This window comes from Phodopus roborovskii, unplaced genomic scaffold (assembly GCF_943737965.1).
Source record: "Phodopus roborovskii unplaced genomic scaffold, PHOROB, whole genome shotgun sequence".
NCBI classification, from domain to species: domain Eukaryota; kingdom Metazoa; phylum Chordata; class Mammalia; order Rodentia; family Cricetidae; genus Phodopus; species Phodopus roborovskii.
This window is the reverse complement of record NW_026126470.1, coordinates 30,076,336-30,097,431: the sequence shown is the minus strand read 5'-3', so window position 1 is coordinate 30,097,431 and position 21,096 is coordinate 30,076,336. Positions and strand designations below refer to the sequence as shown.

Genomic DNA, 21,096 nt, shown 5'->3' with positions numbered 1-21,096 from the left:
CATGCTGCCCAGCGTGTGTGAGGATGCATCTGAGCTAGGGCCCTCAGGTTTGCACTGCAAACACCTTATCCACTGAGCCATATCCCTGCCCTTAACTGTTACTTCTTTCACTTGACTAGGACCACCGAGACGCTGCGTTGCCATCTAAAATCTGCAAGCGTCTGTCCCCCAACTTTACGTTTCTGACGCTGACCGTCACTCTAGCTTCTCCCCTGTTGGAACATCTTATGCCATCCTGTCCTGGCTGCCACGCGCTGCCACGGCTTGGCAGAGTGGAAAGCTGGGGAGCCTTGCTAGCCTGAGGGCCACTGATTCACATGATTCAGCTGCAAAATGAGGCTGACTGTACTTGTCCTGAGCGCCCACAGCTGGGAGGATGGGGGCTGAGAGCTGGCTCATACACAGGCGTCACGTGGCAGCAGACAGCCACGGGGGTCCTTTTGTCTCGTCCTTTGTTGCCAAGGCCAGTGTCCACTCCCGTGTTACATGGAGAACACCAGAGACCCAGTTGGTGGTGGCGTTCTGCCATTTACAGGAAGGCCAAGCATCTCCACCGCCGAGTGGGCAGCCGGCACTGGATCGCCTGCCTAAGTGGCTCTAAAGTCCTTTGATGCCCTGGGGAATCTAAAGCTGGGTGTGAGAGGAGGAGGCCACAGGAGTCTCAGCCCCTGGTGAGGTCTCCAGCCTTCACAAGCAGGCTGGCGGTGCGGAGACGGTGTGGGTCAGTAACTTGGAGATGGCCTCATAGGTGCATAGGGCAGACCTGGGTTTGTGTGTCCCTGATCCCTGACTATAACGACCTTAATTTCCTTTGCAAAAGTTAGCTTGAACCCCTTCCTGACCAAATGAAACTGGGAGCAGTCCCCTACGTGCTGGGCAGCGACCCAGCGCCTGGAGGGGCTGGGGGTGGGATGAGCGGTACTTGCACAGGGTGCAGGGGAGGCTAATGCGGTTTCATGGCAGGCTCGTGAGGAGGCAGCAGCTGAGGGCCTGCCTGCAGGAGGATCCGTACAGCACATAGCATTCCTGTAAGGGAGAAATGTTCAGCGTTTTCAAGGTGGCTGTGCAGTTTAAGCTTCATTATTTACCTGGCTGACAGCAAATGGAGAATGCTATGTCTTGGTGTAATGAAGCGTTGTGTTAGTGTAGTGACAGGAAACTTGCCCCACCAACTGGGGTCCGTCCTCAGCAAAGGTGGTCTGGTGAGGTGGGTGGACTGGGAGTGTGTGGGTGGCGTGTGTGCGTGCGTGCGTGTGTGCGAGTGCACAGGCCTCGCTCATGATGGAGAAATGGAGAGCAAATTGTCCATTGCGTCGCCAGATTCTAACAGTTCTCTGAGGTGGATATTTGATCACACATCCATTTCTGTATCAAAGGCTGCTTTTCTTAACCTTGTAATTTTTTTTTTTAATCTATGGGTCCCCCCCCCCACTTTCTACTCTTGCTTTGGCAACATGGATATGATTCATTCAGAGAAAAAGGAACTGAGGGATAAATCAGGATAGATCTTGCAGCCAAAACCTGCCAGAGCCAGAAGCTCTGTGAGGCGAAGCCAAAGGCTGCAGCCACATCCAGGAACCTCGCCGTGCCTCGCGGGCATAAACTGGAACCTTGGCAATAAACTGCTGGACGTAAGGTCGCCCTGTGCGAGTGTTTCTGGACTCCAGGTCGAATACTGCACGTTCCACTCGTTTTGAGACGTGAAAAATCATTGCTTTTAATGTTACATAAATCCTCTCCATCCTTAGCTAGAACTACCGCTGCTTTAGGCAGAGAAGGCCGAGTAGACATGGCCCCACTGTTCCCTGCCAGCAAGCATGGGCCAAGTGCCCTGTGGTCCTGCAAGTCTCCTTCCCATCCAGGAGGGTCCCCGTCGATGAGTGAGGTGTCACTTCTGCAGCTCTTTCCATGACCATCTCAACACCACGGGATTTGTGAACTGCATGTGTCTTAGTCAGGCCAGCCGTCACCACAGTGTTACACCTGGCCTTGCTTTCCCTTAAAGGGACAGGGTTGGCAGCCTGACTCCTAATGCCTACGGTTCCTGATCACGTCAGTAATTTCATCGTAACCTACCCATATCTGCAGCTGTGGTTTTGGTCTCCAAAGTATGAGAAATCTTACTTGGGGATTGTTAACCACACTAATTCACCATTTTTCTTTTAATGCGTGTATGGGTGCTGCACACGTGTGTGAGGAGGCCAGAGGCTCACATTGCATTTCTTCGACCGCTCGCCACCCTCATTTTTAAAACAGGGTCTCGCGTTGAATTCAGAGCTCACCAATTCAGCTAGCATGGCTAGCCCTTTGCCCACGGGGATCCTCTGGTCTCTACCTCCCCCGTGTTAGGATGATAGGTGCGTGCCTCTGTTCGTGGCTTGCTGTGTGGGTGCCTGGGGATTTGAACTCAGGTCCTCTTGCTTGGTGGGTGCTGGGGATTTGAACTCAGGTCCACGGCAAACACTTTACTGACTGAGCCGTCCGCCTCCCTGGGCCCCTGCTGACTAGTCAGCGCTGCCGCTTGGCTGCTCACACTGTCATTGGTTCAGTCAGTCCTCGAGAGTCACAGGGACCATGCTGTGATTGGGTGATACTATGCTCAATCCAGCTTGATTCTGGCTGGGGCCCTTCCCCCGAGTGCTGATGTTCCGGAACGCTGGACACAGAGTATTGGAACAGAGTTTGTCTGGTGTCTCCTCCAGGTCTCAGCCTTTCAGCTTTTCCTGACTATGTCCAGTGCATAGGGGAAAGAAACAGCGTGCAGTGAAACACGTGGCCATGAGCCACGTGACAGCGTTGAACTCAGGCCACCGTGGTCGGTTCCTTCAGCTCATGTTAGCCTGCCTGCCTTGGTGAAGCAAAGTTTTGCTGGTGGTAACAAATGAAATCGTTATTCTTTGTATATATTACGAATACTGTACAGTGTGGTGTTGTTAAAAACATATTGTATTACCATACCATCGCCAAGAGAACGGCGGAAGTAAAAGAAACAGACTGAAATCCGTATAAATGCTGAGAGCGTGTTTCTTCTATAACCGTCAGTTATGATGAGAATGCTAACTGATGCTGACTCCGCACTTAGCACTGGCCAGGTGGCATGGCGTGCATTGCATGGTCCTTGCAAGACGAGGTAGAGTCAGCTCTCTCCTTCCGCCTTTTTGATTCTCTGTGTATCCCTGGCTGTCCTGGAATTTGCTCTGTGGTCCACCTGCCTTTGCTTCGGGAGTGTTAGGGTTAAAGACATCCGCATGCATGCCCAGCCGGCTTCACCTGGGTTTGTATCCGTTCCAGGGACTAAAGTCAGGTCACCTGCCCAGTCATCTCACTGACCCTCCCCGTTATTTTCATGTCTATTGAGATTGAGTTATGCCCTGGGTGGGGGGAGCTTTAATCCTAGCACTCAGGAGGCAGAGGCGGGTGGATCTCTGTGAGTTCGAGGCCAGCCTGGTCTACAGAGCGAGTGCCTGGACAGGCTCCAAAACAATACAGAGAAACCCAGTCTCAAAGAAAGAAAGAAGGGAGGGAGGGAGGAAGGAAGGACGGAAGGAAGGAAGGTAGAAAGAAAAGGACTGAGTTATGAGACAAGGCTCCCTTCTCCACTTCCTGCTCATCATAAACCCTTCGTAGAAAGTGGCACAGGTGAGTTAGGCCGGAGCGACTCACGGGTGTGAACTTGACTTCCCAGCTGTCCCAGGGCAGACAGCTGCGGTGGTGATTTCAGTCAGCCGTCGTTGGTTGGAGAGTAGTCATTGGTGTCCCTGTTGTGCGCTGGGTGTTGTGGTGCACAAGAAGGGGGTGATTGGGAGAGCTACTGGGGTTGGCTGATGCTTTTCCAGGCTGTCCTTTACTTCTGTAAATCCGTCCACACAAGCATAGCTCCCCGAGCAGCTTGGCATCTGCGGGACATGCCTCATAGGTTTTGTTCATAACGGAGCCTTCCGCCAGAGCAGAGGACGCCCTTGAAGACTTGGCCGTCACAGCAGCCATGATGCCTGATGATGAATCTGCCACAGCTCTGTCTGGCTCCAGCACCAGACCAGGTGGAATGTGGGCAGGAAAGGAATTGAAGTCAGGGTGAAACTTCCTGTCCCAGGCTGGCGTGCCGCCGTCATGATGGATTGTACTTTGGAGTTCTGCAAGTGAGAATGTCTTGCGGTATTGAGGGCAGCATGGGAATGTGCTGCCAAGGGCTCCAAGCAAATTCTCTATAGAGCAGAGACAGACATGGGGGGGGGGGATCTCAGTCAGGAGACGGAGAGTCAAGTCCCAACTCGGCCACCTATGTGGGTCTTAGCTTCCATCTCTTGCTAGGCGGCGCAAGGGTTAATGCAGCCCTACCTCCGTCAGACAAGGCAGACCAACAAGGCATTCTGCAGGAGATGCTTCCGATGTTGGCCCAGAGGGGAGCCCTCTGAAGAGTGGCTGTGCGAGCACTGGATCAAGAGTTGATGTCTCCCCGTTGTGTCGTAGAGCTTGGCAGGGCTGTCCGCCTGTTGTGCAAATGCCTGTCCCTCTTTGTGGGTCTCTTGTGCACTGAGTGTTTATGGTGTAGCTGTGGCCTGCAGGCATGTCTTTGTAAGTGTGCCCATTTCCACATGGGCTGCCTCCATCATGGGGAGAGGCCATCCCCCAGGCCGTTGTCTGGATTATCTTTGCTGACCCATGCCTTCAAGACATATCCGAGCTCGGATTGCCCCATCCCATGTTCCATTTGAAGGTGAATATGTCAACCCCCTGCAGCCAAGAGCAGACACCAGCCTTTCCTCTGGAGGCCTGGGTCTCATTTGCATTTTTGCATATTAGTTGTTCATAACAGCTCTTGTGTAACTGCAGTCCCAGAAGAGAGAACCAAGGCTTAGAAAATTAGATGGACTTCTTGAACTTTTGGGCTAAATTTGAGACTCTGCTCAGAGGGGATCCTTGGCCTTTGGAAATACAGCAGATCTCAGATAGAGCTATAGAAATACAGCAGATCTCAGATAGAGCTATAGAAACACAGCAGATCTCAGATAGAGCTATAATGGACACTGTTGGCTATTGTGTGGCTAGTGACAGGAACCAACCTGCTCAAAGGCCAGAGAGGTCACTAGGGGCCACACTTGATGTCTGTCTATCATCATCCATGTATCTATCATCGTGTGTGTGTGTGTGTGTGTGTGTGTGTGTGCGTGTATGTAGATGCTCATGTATGTACATATATATGGTGGTCATCCTGTGTGTGTGTGTGCGTGTGTGTGTGTGCAGGTGTGCAGTTGCACATGTATGCACGTGTATGTGGTGGCCAGAGACTGATCCTGAGTCATTTTTCCAGTCCCATACACTTTATTTACTGAGACAGGGCCTCTCAGTGGCCTGGAACTTGAAAAGTGGGCCAGGCTGGCCCGCAAGCTGCCGGTCTCTATGTCCACAACACTGAGATTACAAGCCCGCCTCCATGCCTAGCTTCTTTATGCAGCCCCCGACGCTTTCGTGGGAGGCACTATACTGAGTCCCTGTTTTCTCTTGAGACAAGGTCTCACTCTGTAGCCCAGGATGATCTAGAACTCGTTATTTCCCGCAGCAGCTTCCTGAGGGTTGGAATTACTCGGCTAGCCACCACACTCAGCTGGGGCTGTACTTTGTGCAAAGCCTGACTGTATTAGTTTCTTCTCCTATGCGGTGCAGTTTAAGGCAGGGGGCGTGTACCTTGGCTCGCAGTTCAAGGACTTACTCCAGGGAAGTCGCAGCAGCCAGAACAAGCCTGACAGTCGTGGTGCAGACGCAGTGCATGGATCACAACGTGCTCTGTCAACACCATCCGTTGCTACCACATCCAGGACGCCAGCTCAGGACAGATCTTCTCACCTGACGGAGACAACCCTTCCCAGGGGCTAGCCTGGTCTACAGAATTCCTGACAGGTGTGCTGGGGTGCTTGTCTCCTAGGTGATTTTAGACCCTGTCAAACTGTCAGTGGACATAAACCATCGCACAGACCAAACGCATCCACGGTCGCATGTGTACGCAAGCCCAGGGGAGCCCTCCCTTCTCCCCGTCCCTGCTCCCCTCCCCCAGCCCGTGTCCCTGGAGCATTACTTAGTCCCTGCTTTAAGTGCCATCTCTAAGCTCCTCACTTGCACCTCACTGCGCCTCAGACCCCTCCACCGACTTCAGGTTCTTGTGTAGATCTGCTAATTGGCTATATAAACTGTATTTCAACCTAGTCAGTTAATCTGTGTATATGCAAGAGACATCTTAAAGGTTAACTTGACCTTGTTGGTCAGACAGTATGGTTGGCATGAGTACGGAGTAAGTGGAACAGGGTAGTGTGCAAAAAATAGACTCTTGGCTACACACCGATTGAATTCTGAGGGAAGGGGCCGTGTTCTTGCATGGGGAAGAGGGTGCTCTGACAACTAAATAGCTGTGTAGGGGAAAAAGCTTGCTACTCTGTTAAAAACTTAATTTCAGCTGAACCATACATAAACTGAAGTGTAGGGCTAAGAGCCTTCCTTTCTGTTTTTGTTTTTTCGAGACAGAGTTTCTCGGTGTAGTTTTGTAGACCAGACTGGCCTCAGACTCACAGAGATCCTCCCGCCTCTGCCTCCCAAGTGCTGGGATCACAGGTGTGCGCCACCACCACACGGCCAAGAAGGAAATATTCCTGACAAGCTAAAAAAAACAGGAGCTGTAGATGAAAATTATGATTAAGGTGGCTCTTGTTTAGTTTTGTTAGAAGGGAGAGAAGAACCCTTGCTCTTCAGAGGGCACATGCTCTCCCCAAAAGTGCCTTTTGTCTACTAAGTTTTTATCTACTGACCTAGCGCATCTGTCCCGAGGGTCGGGTCACCTCCCTCAGTTAACACTGGTGCCTTGTGGCCCATCGCCATATTTCCCTGACCTTAAACCATCTTTGCGTTTTAGGGATAAACTGCTCAATTACAGGGTTTAGCCAGAAAGTGTACTTTTGGGCTCAGTTACTTGATGTTTTATTTAGGATTCTCACATCTGAGTTTCTTGGTGCCGGGGTGAGCCCCTCCCCAGCGGTAACTGTCTAGTTTTAAAGTTGCAGTCAGGCTGGGACCGTGAAGTACACTTCCTCTACTTCACAGCAAATAATGGGCTGTTTCGGGGTCACAGACTGGCTGTTTTGAACTCCACTTGGGTTTGTTTTTACTTAAGCCGCCAAAATATTTTCTTAACCTTGTTCTTAATTAACCTTTTAAATTAAAAAGATAGTTTTTCTAGTTTTCCTTTTTTTTCCACAGGGAGTAAGCTAAATTAACTGTCCAGTTAATTTTTAATGGGTATTTACTTGCTCATTTATTGGACATTTATTTAGATTTATTGGGCATTTGCTCTGCACGGGGCATTATCCCCCGTGCTGGAGAGGAATGTATATCGAGATTGCTGTTGTTGGTGATTCCAGAAGGGAGATGCAAGTTGTCCAGCTAGTGATAGCTTACACCTGTGGCAGGCCGTCCGGCTCTCTGAAAGAGACCTTCAGACATTTGTCTTCCAGGGAATAATCCTTTTGCATATTTGTTGAGCTGTAAATTAAGCATGGCTCTAAAATCTCTAATTTCAGTAAGAAGTATGCATTATCCATCGAATGTTTATGAAACCCATATATACCACTCTGGGCAAAGTGTATGGCACAGAAACTGTGCAATCTGTTCCAATAGGGCCTCAGAACATTTTCTGTTGCTGTAACAACTTGCCTGTGACTCAGCAGCCTGTGGAACACAGAAGCGCATTTGGTTTGTCGTTCTGGAGCATGGGGAGTCCGTGATCATGATCTTGCATTCAGTAAGGCCTTCTTGCTATGATCACATGGTAGAGGGGATCACATAGAATGACATACCAAGCACGTTGTTTGAGTCTCCTAAAGCCACTAATGCTGTCATGGGGCACGCCCTCATCTCATACTAATAAGTTAAGTCCTGCTTCTAAACGCCGTCAGCATGAGCTTACACCTCGTGAACTTCCTGGAAGACTTATGTCAGATGTCTTCAATGTTTTGGGGGATGTGTGTGCTCTCGGGCATGAGCCTGACAAGAGGGGCCTAACTGTCCCCTTGTTCTTCTGCCCTCTGCCCCAAATGCTTGAGCACCAGGGCTCAGGCTGGGCAGGGAGGAGGTTCCTTCGAACCCTTGGCTTTGCTTGCATCTCATGTGTGGTGACAGGGTGTGGTCACCACACTTCTTGGGGGGGTGTCAAGGATGACAGTGGGGTTCACCGGAAGTCCCACGCTCTCTGCCTGCCACACTGCACCGTGTCTTGGAGCTCTAGGCAACGTCTACATGATGAAGCATACTTCGACTCTGTGGAGAACCGTTCCTGAGGGGCCACCTCTGTGTTCCATGGAGCATGTCTGTCGTCCAGCTCTGGGGAGGTTACAGCAGACACACGTTTTCTGTGTAAAGATTCCTGGGTCCTTATCCAGGTCCCTCCCGTCCCTCCAGGCTGCTGTAGGAATCCCCAGGGGTGTGTGATGGGCCTCTCACGCTTACCTTATCTAGACCCCCCCCTGCACCGCAGCTCAGTCTAGTGCTCCCCCAAGTGACTCATTTCGTGCTCATCTGCTCTCAGAAGCCAAGGACACCAGCACATTCTGTTAGTTCCACTTTCAAAGTTCCACACATCCGCCCCTCATCAGCTAGCGCTGCAGCCCACACAGTCTCCTCTCGCGGCTCAGTTCTGTGTGTCGTTTCGTCCCTTGAAACCCTGCCTGGCGCTAACCACACCGAAGGTGAGCTGCAGCCTCTGTGGCCACCCTGTTTCTCTAAAACCTACCCAGGGCCTCTGGTCTTGCTCTCAGACACCTTCAGGTACTTGCTTTCACCTTCATCTGCTCTCAAGAGAAAGCCTATCAGAGTAGCCCTCCTGGCCATAAATGCCTCCCTCCATCCCTCCCCTCGTTCCTCCACAGCCCCCTTACTCTGCTTTCCCTAATTAACCTGTTTATCTGCCCCCTGCCCTGGAATGCACACGCTAGAATGCCAGCACCCAGGGCAAACACAGGGAGGGCATCTGCTCACTGTCACCAGCCCCAGGGTCCTGGAGGAACTGTCACATGGCCCACGTTTTTTTAGTTCTCCACCCATGCTGCAAGGAGCTCAGAGGTAACCCGCAGAGAGGCCAGAAGGGCATATAGCCAGGCTCCCAGGCCGCCGGGCTCGGCAAACGCCACAGCAGCCCTGTGCAGGAGCAGTGCCCTCCTAGTGAGGACCAGGCACTAACAGTCAGGGTAAGGAGTGGAGGGACAGCCTGACATAGATCCCTGCTATCTTCGCCTGACTCGTGTCCCCAGTCTGTGTCATCCCTCTACCCCGTCCTGTCTCCCCCTCCCCCACCGTGTGGCAGAAGCGGACACGGCCCTATTGCGCAGCCTTCCCCTGCACTTTCCTGGTCCCTGTCCCCAGCCACTGGGCCAGAAGACGATGTGGGATGTTACTTCGTTTCTTAGGAGCAATCATTTGTTGGGGGAGTGGGCATGTCTCCTGGCAGCCCACTCTGGGTGAGTGACTTACTCATCTACCAATGGAAAAGACTGCTCCCCATCTCGAGCACTGTGTCCCCCACGCAGGGCTGCTGAAATCAAATCTGTGCATGACCGTCCTCTCCTGCTCCGCATTAGGCCGAGTCACAGGACCCAACAGTCAAATGTCCATGGTTCCTGGGGCCCCCGCTGCTGCTGTGGTGGACAGTTGATGAGCAGGTGGCAGCTGTCGGTCCTCGCACAGAAGCCAAAGCCTGATTTCCTGCTGTGACAGAAGAAAAGGCTGCCTGTCCCCAGACCTTACTCCAGGGCCAGAGGAAACCCTCCATGGGTGTCTTTTACCAGGGTCCCCTCCTGGGTTTTGCTGTTGGTGGCTAGTTACTGGGAAGGTCTTGGGGACTAAGTTTCCTCGAAGCAAGGTCCTGCTTGCAGCTGCCCTCGCCCTGTCCCTGTGCTCACCATCCCTGTGGCCATCATTTTAGGCTCCCATTTCCCCCCTGTGGGAACCTGCTCCGTCCACCCAGCCAGCCTGTGCTTTCCAGTTGGGAAGAACACACCTTTTACCCACCTATTTCCTTCTTTACCTCTCTACTTTTTCCTTTTTCTGTTCAGCTGTTGGTGATAGTGGGTGGCTCAGCAAGGTTGCAGAAGTCACAGAAACAGCAGCCCTGTGTGTCCCTGGAACGGGCCCCCGGGAGCAGCCACGTTCCACATGGCCTCCGTGGCTCCCACTTGCGTGGCTCATGGGGGCTTCCCCAGCCTGCCTCTCCTGCTGGCTATTTTCCTCATCACTCTGTTTCTCTCCCATGGTAAAATCCCACCTAGGGTGGGTTACTTTTAATGGGGTGAGAAAAATCTACATGGTTACAGGTGAAGCCAAGCGCCTTCCTCCCAGGAGGCTGAGCCGTTTTTCTCCTCTCTGGCTCCCACACAGCAAAAGGCCTACAAAAGAGTCCTTTCTGTGTTTGATGTATTGCTTTTCAAAAACAAACCCTTCGTGTTTTTTTATTATTTTTTTTTTTTTATTTTTGGTTCCTACCTCTTGGCCGACCCAGCAAGAATTTGGCAGCCTGCTAGGCTGCTTCTCACAAATGTTAAGAGCAGATTCTCTGGAAGTCACAAGTCAGAGGTGCTGGGAAGTCTGGGTATGCTGTGGTGCTGCCAAGCCCCCTTGGTGCTCAGGGAGAGGGGTCGCCGGACTCCAGGGTGTTCATGGCAAGAGGCTTAGCAGCCGTTAACACGCAGCTTTTGTGGGTAGAGTGCCTTCTGTGACTGCTGCCTGTTGGTGTACGTTTGGATTTTTTTTTTTTATGTTCTTTAGTGTTATTTCGGGGTTACATGAGACATAATGGGGTGTGCACATTTTGTTTGGGTCTAGCCTATTTAGTGCTTTCTCTTGTGAATTGTTGATGATTCATGCCCCGGGAGATTTTGATCAGTCTCGTCTGTAAATGCAAGCCTCCTCGGTGGCAGTACACCTTCATTTATCAGTTAGTTCTGTTCACAAAGGGCACCAACAGCTGGCTTCTCTACTTTGAAAAGAATCAAGAGTCAGGTCCATAGTAATTCAACGTGGGCAGGCAAATGGACAGGAGGCCCTCAGAAGCTCTGCTGACTTCCCGATGCTTTTCCAGAATTCTCCCATCTCCTGCTGTCTGGGACACAGGTTCTCCGTGGCCTGACCAAAATACCTCCCTGTTAAAAAGGGCCCCTCACTGCTGGCATTTCGGCAAAACAGACTGGAGCCTGTTTGCTGTCTTCCGCAGGCTTCCATGTAGGTGAGCACAGATATAAGAAAGGCAGCGAGGGGCTGAGGATGTGGCTCCTTTGGTGGGGTGCTTGCCTGGCATGCAGAATGCACCGGCTCCGCCCCTAGCACCACACCTCATATAGGGGGTGGAGACTGGAGGATCAGAGATTCAAGGTCATCCTTAGCTGAGTCCAGCCTGGGCTGTACGACGGGGTGCCTGGCTTCCTGAGTTCACTCCTTCCGCAGCCTGAATGCAGTGATGTGTGTTTTTAAGATAACGGGGCTGTGTTCGTAGTTCGTAGGGAGAACACTCACCTCTGCGTGATACCCTAGGTTCAGCCACATGTCCTGCACGGAGGGTCATGCTATGTCTCATGGCTCAGGGAGCTACTGGTGATGGATACTTTGGTTGCCTTTTTTATTAGGATAATCAAGGTACTAAGTCGCTAGGGAGGGCGCTGCCCTCCAGCCTACTGGAGTGTTCCTAGTTCAACACTGCATTCTGACTCCCCACCCCTTGCAAAAACAGCAGAATCCAACTATTAGCAATTTAAGAGCTCGACCAGGTAACCACCCCCTCCCCTGCAGCCTATAGGAAGTATGAGTTATCCATCTTTACCAAAGAAGTTATTCATCACTAATCGTCCCTTAGAGTTTTTATAACTTTAGGATCCCTTTAATAACACACTCGCTTTATATAATATTACCCAACTGTAATGCTGTGCACAGCCTCTGCCATCCCCTGCGCACAAGCTCCCCTCTCTCTCCCGGCTGGCCCAGTCTGTGGCAGGAGCTTTAATCTTCCTCTTCGCGTTTTAATGCTTATCGTAAAAAGCCTTATGAGAAGTTCCAGGCAGTTTCATTTTGTGAAAAGCACACCCAGCAGTCTGGGTTTCCTTAGAATGCTAAGCTCCGTTTATGGGCCCCAGCTTTATGAGGGTCACTTGGTGGGCCAGCGTGGAACAGCCGGTCCCTAGGAGTGTCAGCACCCAAGTCCCACTACGGCGTCCGTGAACAAATGCCCTGACCCTCGACAAAAGGTTTCTGTGCCCTGCTGTCCTTTGCTGAGCTTCTGTGTGTACACAGCAAAAAACTCACCCTGTGTGGGATGGGGGGAGGGGGTGGGGGAGGGGGTGGAGGAGGGGAGGGGGTGGAGGAGGGGAGGGGAGGGGGAGGGGGAGGGAGAGAGGGACACACCCTCTGCTCTCTGCCAGATGAGTGGCTTCCTCAGGGATGCCCTTCATCAAGGATGCCTCCCCAGGCATGTACCCTGGGAACAAAGGTGACCCAGCATAGCATGGTTTCAGAGATGGAAAAATGTCATCTCTAGGAAGTGCCTCTTTGGTGGGTGGGACAAGAGTTTTCTGGAAGCTTGAGGGGGATAAAGGAGTGGAGATGAGGAGCCTGGGAAGGGAGTGAGCTTCAAGCTTGAGCCAAACTAGCTGGGGCGGGGGTGGGGGAATAGAATCTTGGCTTCAGTGTGTTCTCCGGAGAGTGTCCCCCACAGGAGAGAGTCGCATGAAAGAGCTTGTCACTAGGAGTGTTTCCCTGAGAGAGCTTGTCCCCAGGGGAGTGTGTTCACAGAGACTGCCTCTGGGGAATGTATCCCAGGGAGAGTTTCCCCAGGGATCTTCAACCTCCAGGGGCTGTTTCCAACCTGGCCATTGGCACAGGCCACCTGTGTGATAAAAGACGCACTGCCCTTGATGAATTTGATGACCTTATGGGTGGGCTTTCTTCTGTTCTGAGCCACATTAGGTAGAAGGGCACGCGAACCTTCTTTTCCAGAACAGCCTTGAACTGGAAACTCCTCAGAAGGGGGCCTCGAGTAAAGGGACCCATGCGAGACTGTGTGAGAGTCTCCTTTTCCAGGGGAGGTACGGCCTGGGAGCCCTCTGTCATAGTCTACGAAAGGAAAGCCAGAGTCAGGAGCAGCCGTGGCTGGGGACCTAAGTGTGTGACATGGCTGTGCTCAGGGGTTTACCAGGGTTCAGCTGGGAGGGACTGCCCAGGCAGCCGCTGATCCCTGTCAGCAGGGTCAGGTGCCTGCCTCTCAGTCCATCTCTGTCCAAAAGACCAGCCCCTCCCGCAGGTTCCTGCTGAGATTAAAGAAGTCCTGGGTGCTCTGGGGAAGCTTCCAGAATGAAGAAACTTCCCAGCTCCTCAAGTGGAGATGACAGGGTCTGCAAGGCAACATGGCATGCACCATTAAAGAGCCCAAGGCCACACTGTCAGCCTCTGCGGGCCTGGTACGCCAGCCCTACTCTGTGCATGGGTTAGCAACTACAGAAGTGAGCATGCTCTGGTCTTCACGAATGAGCCTTGGCCACCCTCACTAAAGGGAGCCGCCACCATCTAGACACTGACACGTCACTGACCCTCTTCCAATGACCTGTGTGACTTTATGCTTCTCGTCATCCCCCTTGTATTGTTGAATGAGAACCCACTTTGTTTCTGGTTTCATCAGATTCTCACAGCTAGCAGGGCATTTCAGTTCATAAAAGGCCTGTGATTTATATTTGTTATTTTAAAGCAGTGCACCTTGGGGCTGGGAGATGTGTAAAGGGCTTGCTGTGTAATGGTGAGGGGACCCGAGTTCAGATTCTCAGTACTTAGGTTAAAAAAGCCAAATGTGACCATACATGCCTGTAACCCTAACACTAGGGAGTCAGAGCCAGGCAGCTCCCCAAGGCTCCATGGCCGACCGGCCCAGCAGCATCCTGAGCTCCTGGGCTAGTGGGCAAGTCTGTCTCAAAGAATAAGGTGGAGAAGAAATTGAGGAAGACACCTGGAATAATCTACACGCAGGCAAGCACACAGACAGACAGACAGACACACACACTAACACACAGACACACACAGAGACAAACAGACATACAAAGAGACACAGACACACACAGAGACATACACACACAGAGAGACATACTACACACACACAAACACACCACACACACACACCATAGACACGCAGACACACAGATACACTACACACATACACAGACACACAGGCATACACACACATACAGACACACTGACATACACACACACACACACACAGAGACACACACACACACAGACACTCCTCAGACACACAGCCACACACAGAGACACACAGCCACACACAGCCATTGTTTCATGAGTTGAGACTACCTACCTACCTTCCTTCCTTCCTTCCTCTCGTTTTTGGGGGAAAAGGAAATGGGACAAAACGTAAGGGAAGGATTTATGCATTTGATTGGGGGAGGGGAAATTAATCTTCTCATAATAGTTTTTAAATTAAGTTTTGCATGGTCCAAACTTTTCCCTCTCCACCCCTCCCTATCCCACCCGATAGTCCCTCTCTCATTAAAGCTCGGGTTTTGATGGCATTCGCAGGGAAGCTGATTTACTGGAATACAGACGCTCTTTAGGTCTTAAGTTCTGGAACATTCCCAGTGTGTCTGAACCCAGGTTTCAGATTTTACTGGCATTTTGTTGGCAGGGCCGTCTTTGGAGCCCTTCCTTATTTGAGTATGTTTCCTGACACCTTTAGCAGTATGGCACTGTGTTTTTTAAATTTAAAAAAAGAGGGAGTGAGTGATTTTTAAATAGAAAAGCATTTACAAACACAGATGGAAGGCTAATTCTAAGATGTCAAGCAAAATAAAAAGGCAGTTAAGTCTCAAAAATGGACAAGTAGACACACTTTATTTTTAAAGGGCAGGAAAAGACCAGAGGAGGGGACTGTTTCTGGAAACTTCAGTTGTGTAGAGTCTCTTCTCCCTGTTGAAGTAGTGGAGAGAAGTCAGCTTGCCTAACTACACCGGGCTGTGGTGGGAACCTCCAGCCCCACACCGGGCTGTGGCCGGAACCTCCAGCCCCACACCAGGCTGTGGTCAGAACCTCCAGGGTTTATGTAGTCTGAAGCACAGGTGGACTCAGGGCCTAGCTTGCCTGTGAATGACCCAGGATGGAGATACCTCTAGAGGTGGCCTCAGAAGGACACTGACATCTGGGTCTGGAGGGACAAAGGGGAATTTGCCAGTATTTTCCAGTTTGGTGGAAGCTGGTAAGATTGTTGAGGCGTAAATCTTACACCCTGGGAGAAAGCAACTCATGGCTGACCAGAGCACTTAGCAGGTAAAGGCCCTTACCACAAAGCCTGGTACCCATGTGATGGGTGGAGCAAACCGGCTCCCACAAGGAGCCATCGCCTCCTCTTCACCTTGACACCATCCTGAGGAACACAGGAAGTCAGCTGGAGATGCTACGAATAAAAAAGATGCTGTCCGTGAGCCGGGTAGATGACGTGGCGGTGTTCCTAGGGAACCTGTGAGAGACAGCAGAAGGACCAGTGAGGGAATGCAGTGGAATGTCCCACCAACGTCGATCCCAGCAGAAGTCAGCCTTGGAGGGTTGGAAAGATGGGTAGAAAGCGGAATTGGCCCAGAGGGGATGGAAAATATCCATTTGAATGAGTATCTGTTCCAGCTTTGGACTCTGAGACTGGTTTGGTTCCTGGGGCCGCCAACCCAGCATGTCATGGAGCGGAGCCCTGCCCTGAAGAAAGAGGCCCCTTGTCCCGAGGAGGTAGAAGCTGAGCTGGTGTTAAGCTTCCCCAGAGCACACTCTCTGAGCTGCTTGCTCCTGGCGGGGTGGAGCCAGGGAAGGAGCAAGGGTGGTGTCCAGGGTAGCAGCAGCGGTTGTTTGAGGCCAGCTGGCACGGTAGGAAACCCTTGCTGCCCATCACCCTGAACCGGAGATGGGGTTGAGATGGAAAAGGGCTGGCCCAGGGCCTGAGTGGGAGGGTGGGGCTTCCCTTTCTAGAGGAAACTCATTCCATGAAACTGGCTTTGACCACCCAGGTGCTTTAGGAACTCCTTGGCTCGGTAGCTAAGGAAACTCATTATTTTATTATTTTATGTGAATTCGGTGAGGAAACATTGGCATGTTTGAAACAGCTTCCATAGGACAGGCCTTGCCTATTATGCTCACGGCCGTGGATTCAATCTCCAGCACCACCAGAAATAATAAATAAATAAATGCTGATTTCTTTCCTGGGAAGTCACTCAGTGAGTGGATAGAGTGGTTGCCTTGCATCACAAAGTCCTGGGTATAACCCTCAATAACATAACTCAAGTGTGGTCCTACACACTGTAGTCCCAAGACTCAGGGCTATGAGCAGTTCAAGGCTATCTTCAGCTACACAGAAAGTTTGCAGCCAATCTGGGCTACACGTGAGCCCCTGTCTTTAAAGTTAGAGAAGGACGAGGGGAAGGGAAACAAAGGAAAACAAACTAACAAACACAAAACAGAATTAGTACAAAGTGGGAAAATAACTTCTGGGCACATAGGGAGAAGAAAGTGAACGTCATCACAAATTTGGTAGCATTTAATTTTTGAAATTACAAGATTTTATTTCAGTTATTTTTTTTAAAGTCCTTTTCTCAAGTTTAGGAATAAGTGTACAGAACTTTCCAGAAACAAAACAACACCTTAGAACTCCCCAGGACTGTTAAACGTACACAGATGCATTTATGAGACTAATAGTATTCCTGCCTTTCTGTCTTACTCATGAAACTTGAGGTGAGAAGCTGAGGCAGGAGGATCTCAAATCCAAGGCCAGCCTGGGTTGCATATCACCACCCCAAAACAAAACAGCAGGTCTTCTGTAGTGAATGGGGTGACCTTGCTCTGTAATGTTCCGGAGCCCCAGACCTCCACTTCCTCAGCCGTAAAATATGACCACGTGGTATTGCCTACCGGGACAGTTGTTGGGACATTCAAGGGTTGGTGCAGTAAAAGACATCCTAGAATTGTATGCTGTCCAGGCTATTGTAAAGGTCTAAAGTGACCTCTTTATTCATAGTTGAAGCTATCCCTTCCCATGGCTCAGTAGTCCATGTGTATGCAAGCATGTATGAGGCGTCATTGTTGGCGAGCTAGCTGTTGGAACCCTGCCATATTGAGGTCACAGGCCCCGTAAGTAAAAATGTGTGTTTGCCGGTAAAATGATAGCTTGCATGCGAAATCTTAGAGAAGTGATACGTCTCTAACTTAAGCAATGAGAGGATTCAGTAAGGGGGCAGGATACAAAATTAGCCTAAAGAAATCAACTTATTTTAAAGTGCGTAATTACGGTAAAGTGATAGTCTAACGTGTATTTACAGTGACAAGGGGCTGGAATAGAATTGCTAAAGCAGTGTATTTGAACAACATGATCTCCTTGCTCACAGGGTAGCTTGGCTTCACAAACATTTCAGTTCTCAATTTCATTTAGAAAGTGTATTTAATCCAAAACAAACAAACAAACAAAAACTCTCAATATCTGAAGAGGTGTGGAGAAATATTGCCCAAAAAAAGAGCAGTGAGGAGGACTGGGCTTGTTAGACCTTAAAATGTGCTTGATACCCGCAACAGTGTGATGTCAGCACTGGGGTGGGGGTGGGCTCTAAGCGTGACGTCAGCGGTGACGTCAGCCGTGTGCCGTCAGCACTGGGGTGGGGGTGGGCGCCAACTGTGATTGGAAGGAAGTGAATTGCAAGTGCGGTTAACCCTGACCCAGGCAGAGTGATGACACTGGATGAGGGATAAAAGGACAAACAAAGGATTTGTAGTCACACTCTTGGTTCTGTACCTCAGGCAAAGATTTAAGGGAATGACGGAAACCACCGTAGTGGCCGCCATCTCTGCTTCCTTTCCTCGGAACTTCCCATAGGTTGGACACGTCCATGATACCTTTGGGTTGAGCTGTGGAGCGAGCAGTTCACAGCCGGCGCATCTGCTGTGTTCTGTGTCAGAGCTGGCATTTTACTGACTACTGATTGTTCTATTGCTCTGTTCAGCCCACTGTTGCTCTTATACAGTTAGGCCTTTCCCAGTTTGTGGCTTTGCTAACTGGTGAGTGTGGCTGTCTCCGATCCCCACAGAGGATGGGCTGCTACCCAGTTTAAACTTTTGTTCATTCTGTTATTGCTAGTTCCTCCTGGCCCATCCTCTGAGTTTGTTTCAGTTTGTATGGCTAGCGAAACTTTATCTTATTGGCCGTGTGAAAGGCAGGGCAGTCTTGGGTACCATGACACCCTCTGTACCCGAGCACTCCGTGTGGGGGTTTACGGGGCTCAGGAAGTTTCAGACTCCGCACAAACAGGGCTTTCCTCCCGTGCCCCTTTGCTACAACCGTGAGTTTATACAGCCCTAACCTTTTAGTTCATAGCTTTGCCAGCCACAAAATAAAACACAGCAGCTGGGAGGTGAAGATTATGCAAACCCCACGCCACCCCGGTCTTCCCCTCTTCGGGGCATCAAGGAAGAATGAAATGCATCCACGGTTGCTTTTTCTCTAAGCAGTCTGCAAACAGCTTCATTTTTCAGAAATGTGGCATCGACCAAGTTCATAAATGCTTCCTTGTCGACCATGAGCGGTGCGGCTTGGCCCCCAGAGTTATCTCATATAGCACAAGTAAATCTGGCGGCCTCCAGTTGTCTCCAACAGTCATTAGCTCCTACTCTGTTGTCTCCCCCACAGAATTTCCCCTTGGCCTCAGCAGCACAGACTCACTCTGCGCAATAATGTGCTGCCAAGCCTCTAGCAGTTTCTGCGTATGCTCCCTTAATCGCTTCTCTTTGTTCTGGAAATCTGTGTTTGGTTTCTGAGCCGCTGACGACCCCACCCCTCTCCATCGCCGGCCGTGTGTAGCATGTGAGCGTCTACTGTCCACAACATGCTTAAAGAACATTCTGGATTGCCCGCCATCCAGGGAGGGAGCTTCTGCAGTCTGCTCACAGAGTCCTACGTTACGTCCTCCTTGTCCCTCATTCACCCCAGGAGTCTGGGCATCAGGCATGGAACCTTCTAGAAAGCAGGGATTCCTGAAAGTCAGTGTTAACTCTGCCATGGGACAAAGAACCCTTCTTGGGAGTTTCGTTTGTCCAGCACAAGCACAGGACATTTTATTTTTGATGCCCGGGGGTGGAGAGGCGTGCTCCGCCTCAGTGGGTTGTTCTTAGTATCTGAGGGAAATACTGCAGGGATGTGTCGGTGTGCGCTGGCACGGGTTGGGTTTCCTCCAAGTGCTGTGTTCTGCTCTCGCAGCTACAAGGAAGACCCCACTGTCACACCAGCCAGACCCTGCCCAACATAGCCCGCCGTCCCCTTTATGCAAAGCATCCTTCGCTTCTGCCCCCAAGCAGCTGCTGCCCACCTTAGAGATGCAGGAAACAGGGCATGCGTATTGTTTTAAGCAGTTTTCCTCTCCTAGGGTTCCTTTAGCCTGCGGGACAGGGTGGGGATCTACTCAGGGCACTGCTTTACAGCAGCGGTTCTCAACCTTCCCAGTGCTGTGACCCTTTAATACAGTCCCTTGTGTTGTGGTGAACTCCACCATAAGATTGTTTTCATTGCTGATTCATAATTAAATATCTGTTTTCCAGTGGTCTCAGGCAACCCCTGTGGAAGGGCCATTCACAGGTTGAGAATCGCTACTTCAAAGCCTCTGTCTTCTTGTAAGAGCGAGGAGGGGTATTGCGGTAAATAAGGATCAGGATAAACAAATAGGCCGAATAGATGTTTATTCAGGGAGAAATAACTTACAACCTAGACAGATGAACACCAGGAAATTCAACCCGATCCTCTCCTGTCCGAGTCACACCAGAAAGAGAGAGCCTTTCCTGGCCCCCTCTGACCTCCTTCCACAGGTCACTTCCGCCCATGGCTCCACCCCCCAATGGGCGTGGTCAGTGCTACAGAAGGACTATCTCACTACAGAGGGGCACTTGTAACTCACCTGTAATTTCTTGTTAATACAAAATATGCCCTCTGCCCTGCTTAACCTCTCTGTTCCCACAGGTGATAGATAGATGATAGGTGGGTAGGTAGATAGATCAAAAATAGATGTAGATGATAGATAGGTACATACACACAAAGATGCATAGACAGGTAAGTTAGATTATAGGTACATACATACACATAGATGCATATATACATACATGCAGAGATAGATAAATGATAGAGTTAGATGATAGATACATGCACACACACAGATGCATACATACACACACATAGATACATACATACACATATGCATTGATGATAGATACATAGATAGAATGAGTGAGTTAGATGGTAGATACATACACACATAGAAAGATAGAATAGATGATAGGTGGACAGATAGACGGATAGACAGACAGACAGATAGGACAGGTGATAGATAGATGATAGGTAGATGGTAGATAGAATAGATGATGGATGGATAGATGGACAGACAGATTATGATAGAACTGAAGGTGACGTCTCCACCACCCTGACAGAGGCCTGGCTTGGCTTTGCCCATTAATACCTCCTCCTCTGAACTGCGTCTGCTCCGTCCGGGAAGGGGGGAGACGTGTCCTAATACGGAAATAAAATGCAGAGAACGTAACCTGGAGGAAACGGAGTGAAGGGCGTGGTTGTGTGTGCGAGCATTTCCCTTTTCTTCTGAGACTAATATGGGCCAGCCAGGTAGAGGTGTACGTAAGTACACTTCCCCCAGAAGAAGTTGGTGTTCTTCAGTGAAACCACTTTAAAAGCGGAACTGAAGCCCGAATGGGTCCAGGGTTCTTGGGAATTCTCAAAAGGTGTCGATTTATTTACTACAGTTAAAGCATAATTAGTTCTCAGGGGATGGATATCTCTTAAACGCTTTACTGCTGGCATATTGGTTTTCTGATTAATCAGAAACGTGTGCGCGTTCGAACCGAAACTCACTCTAAGTAGAAACAAATGTCAGGGATTGCTGTTGTCACTTGAAGGCAGATATGATGTAAGGGAAACTTCTACCCAGATGCAGTCAGGTTGGACACCAGCCAGGCACGTTGCCCTAACCCTTCCCCCTCGCTTGCCCTTTG

At 50.5% G+C, this 21,096-nt stretch overlaps 1 protein-coding gene across 1 annotated transcript in view; it reads left to right on the top strand.

Moving 5' to 3' along the window:
• Hlcs (holocarboxylase synthetase) overlaps positions 1-21,096 on the top strand; it is a 137,375-nt gene that overhangs the window by 106,344 nt on the left and 9,935 nt on the right. The window lies entirely within an intron of this gene.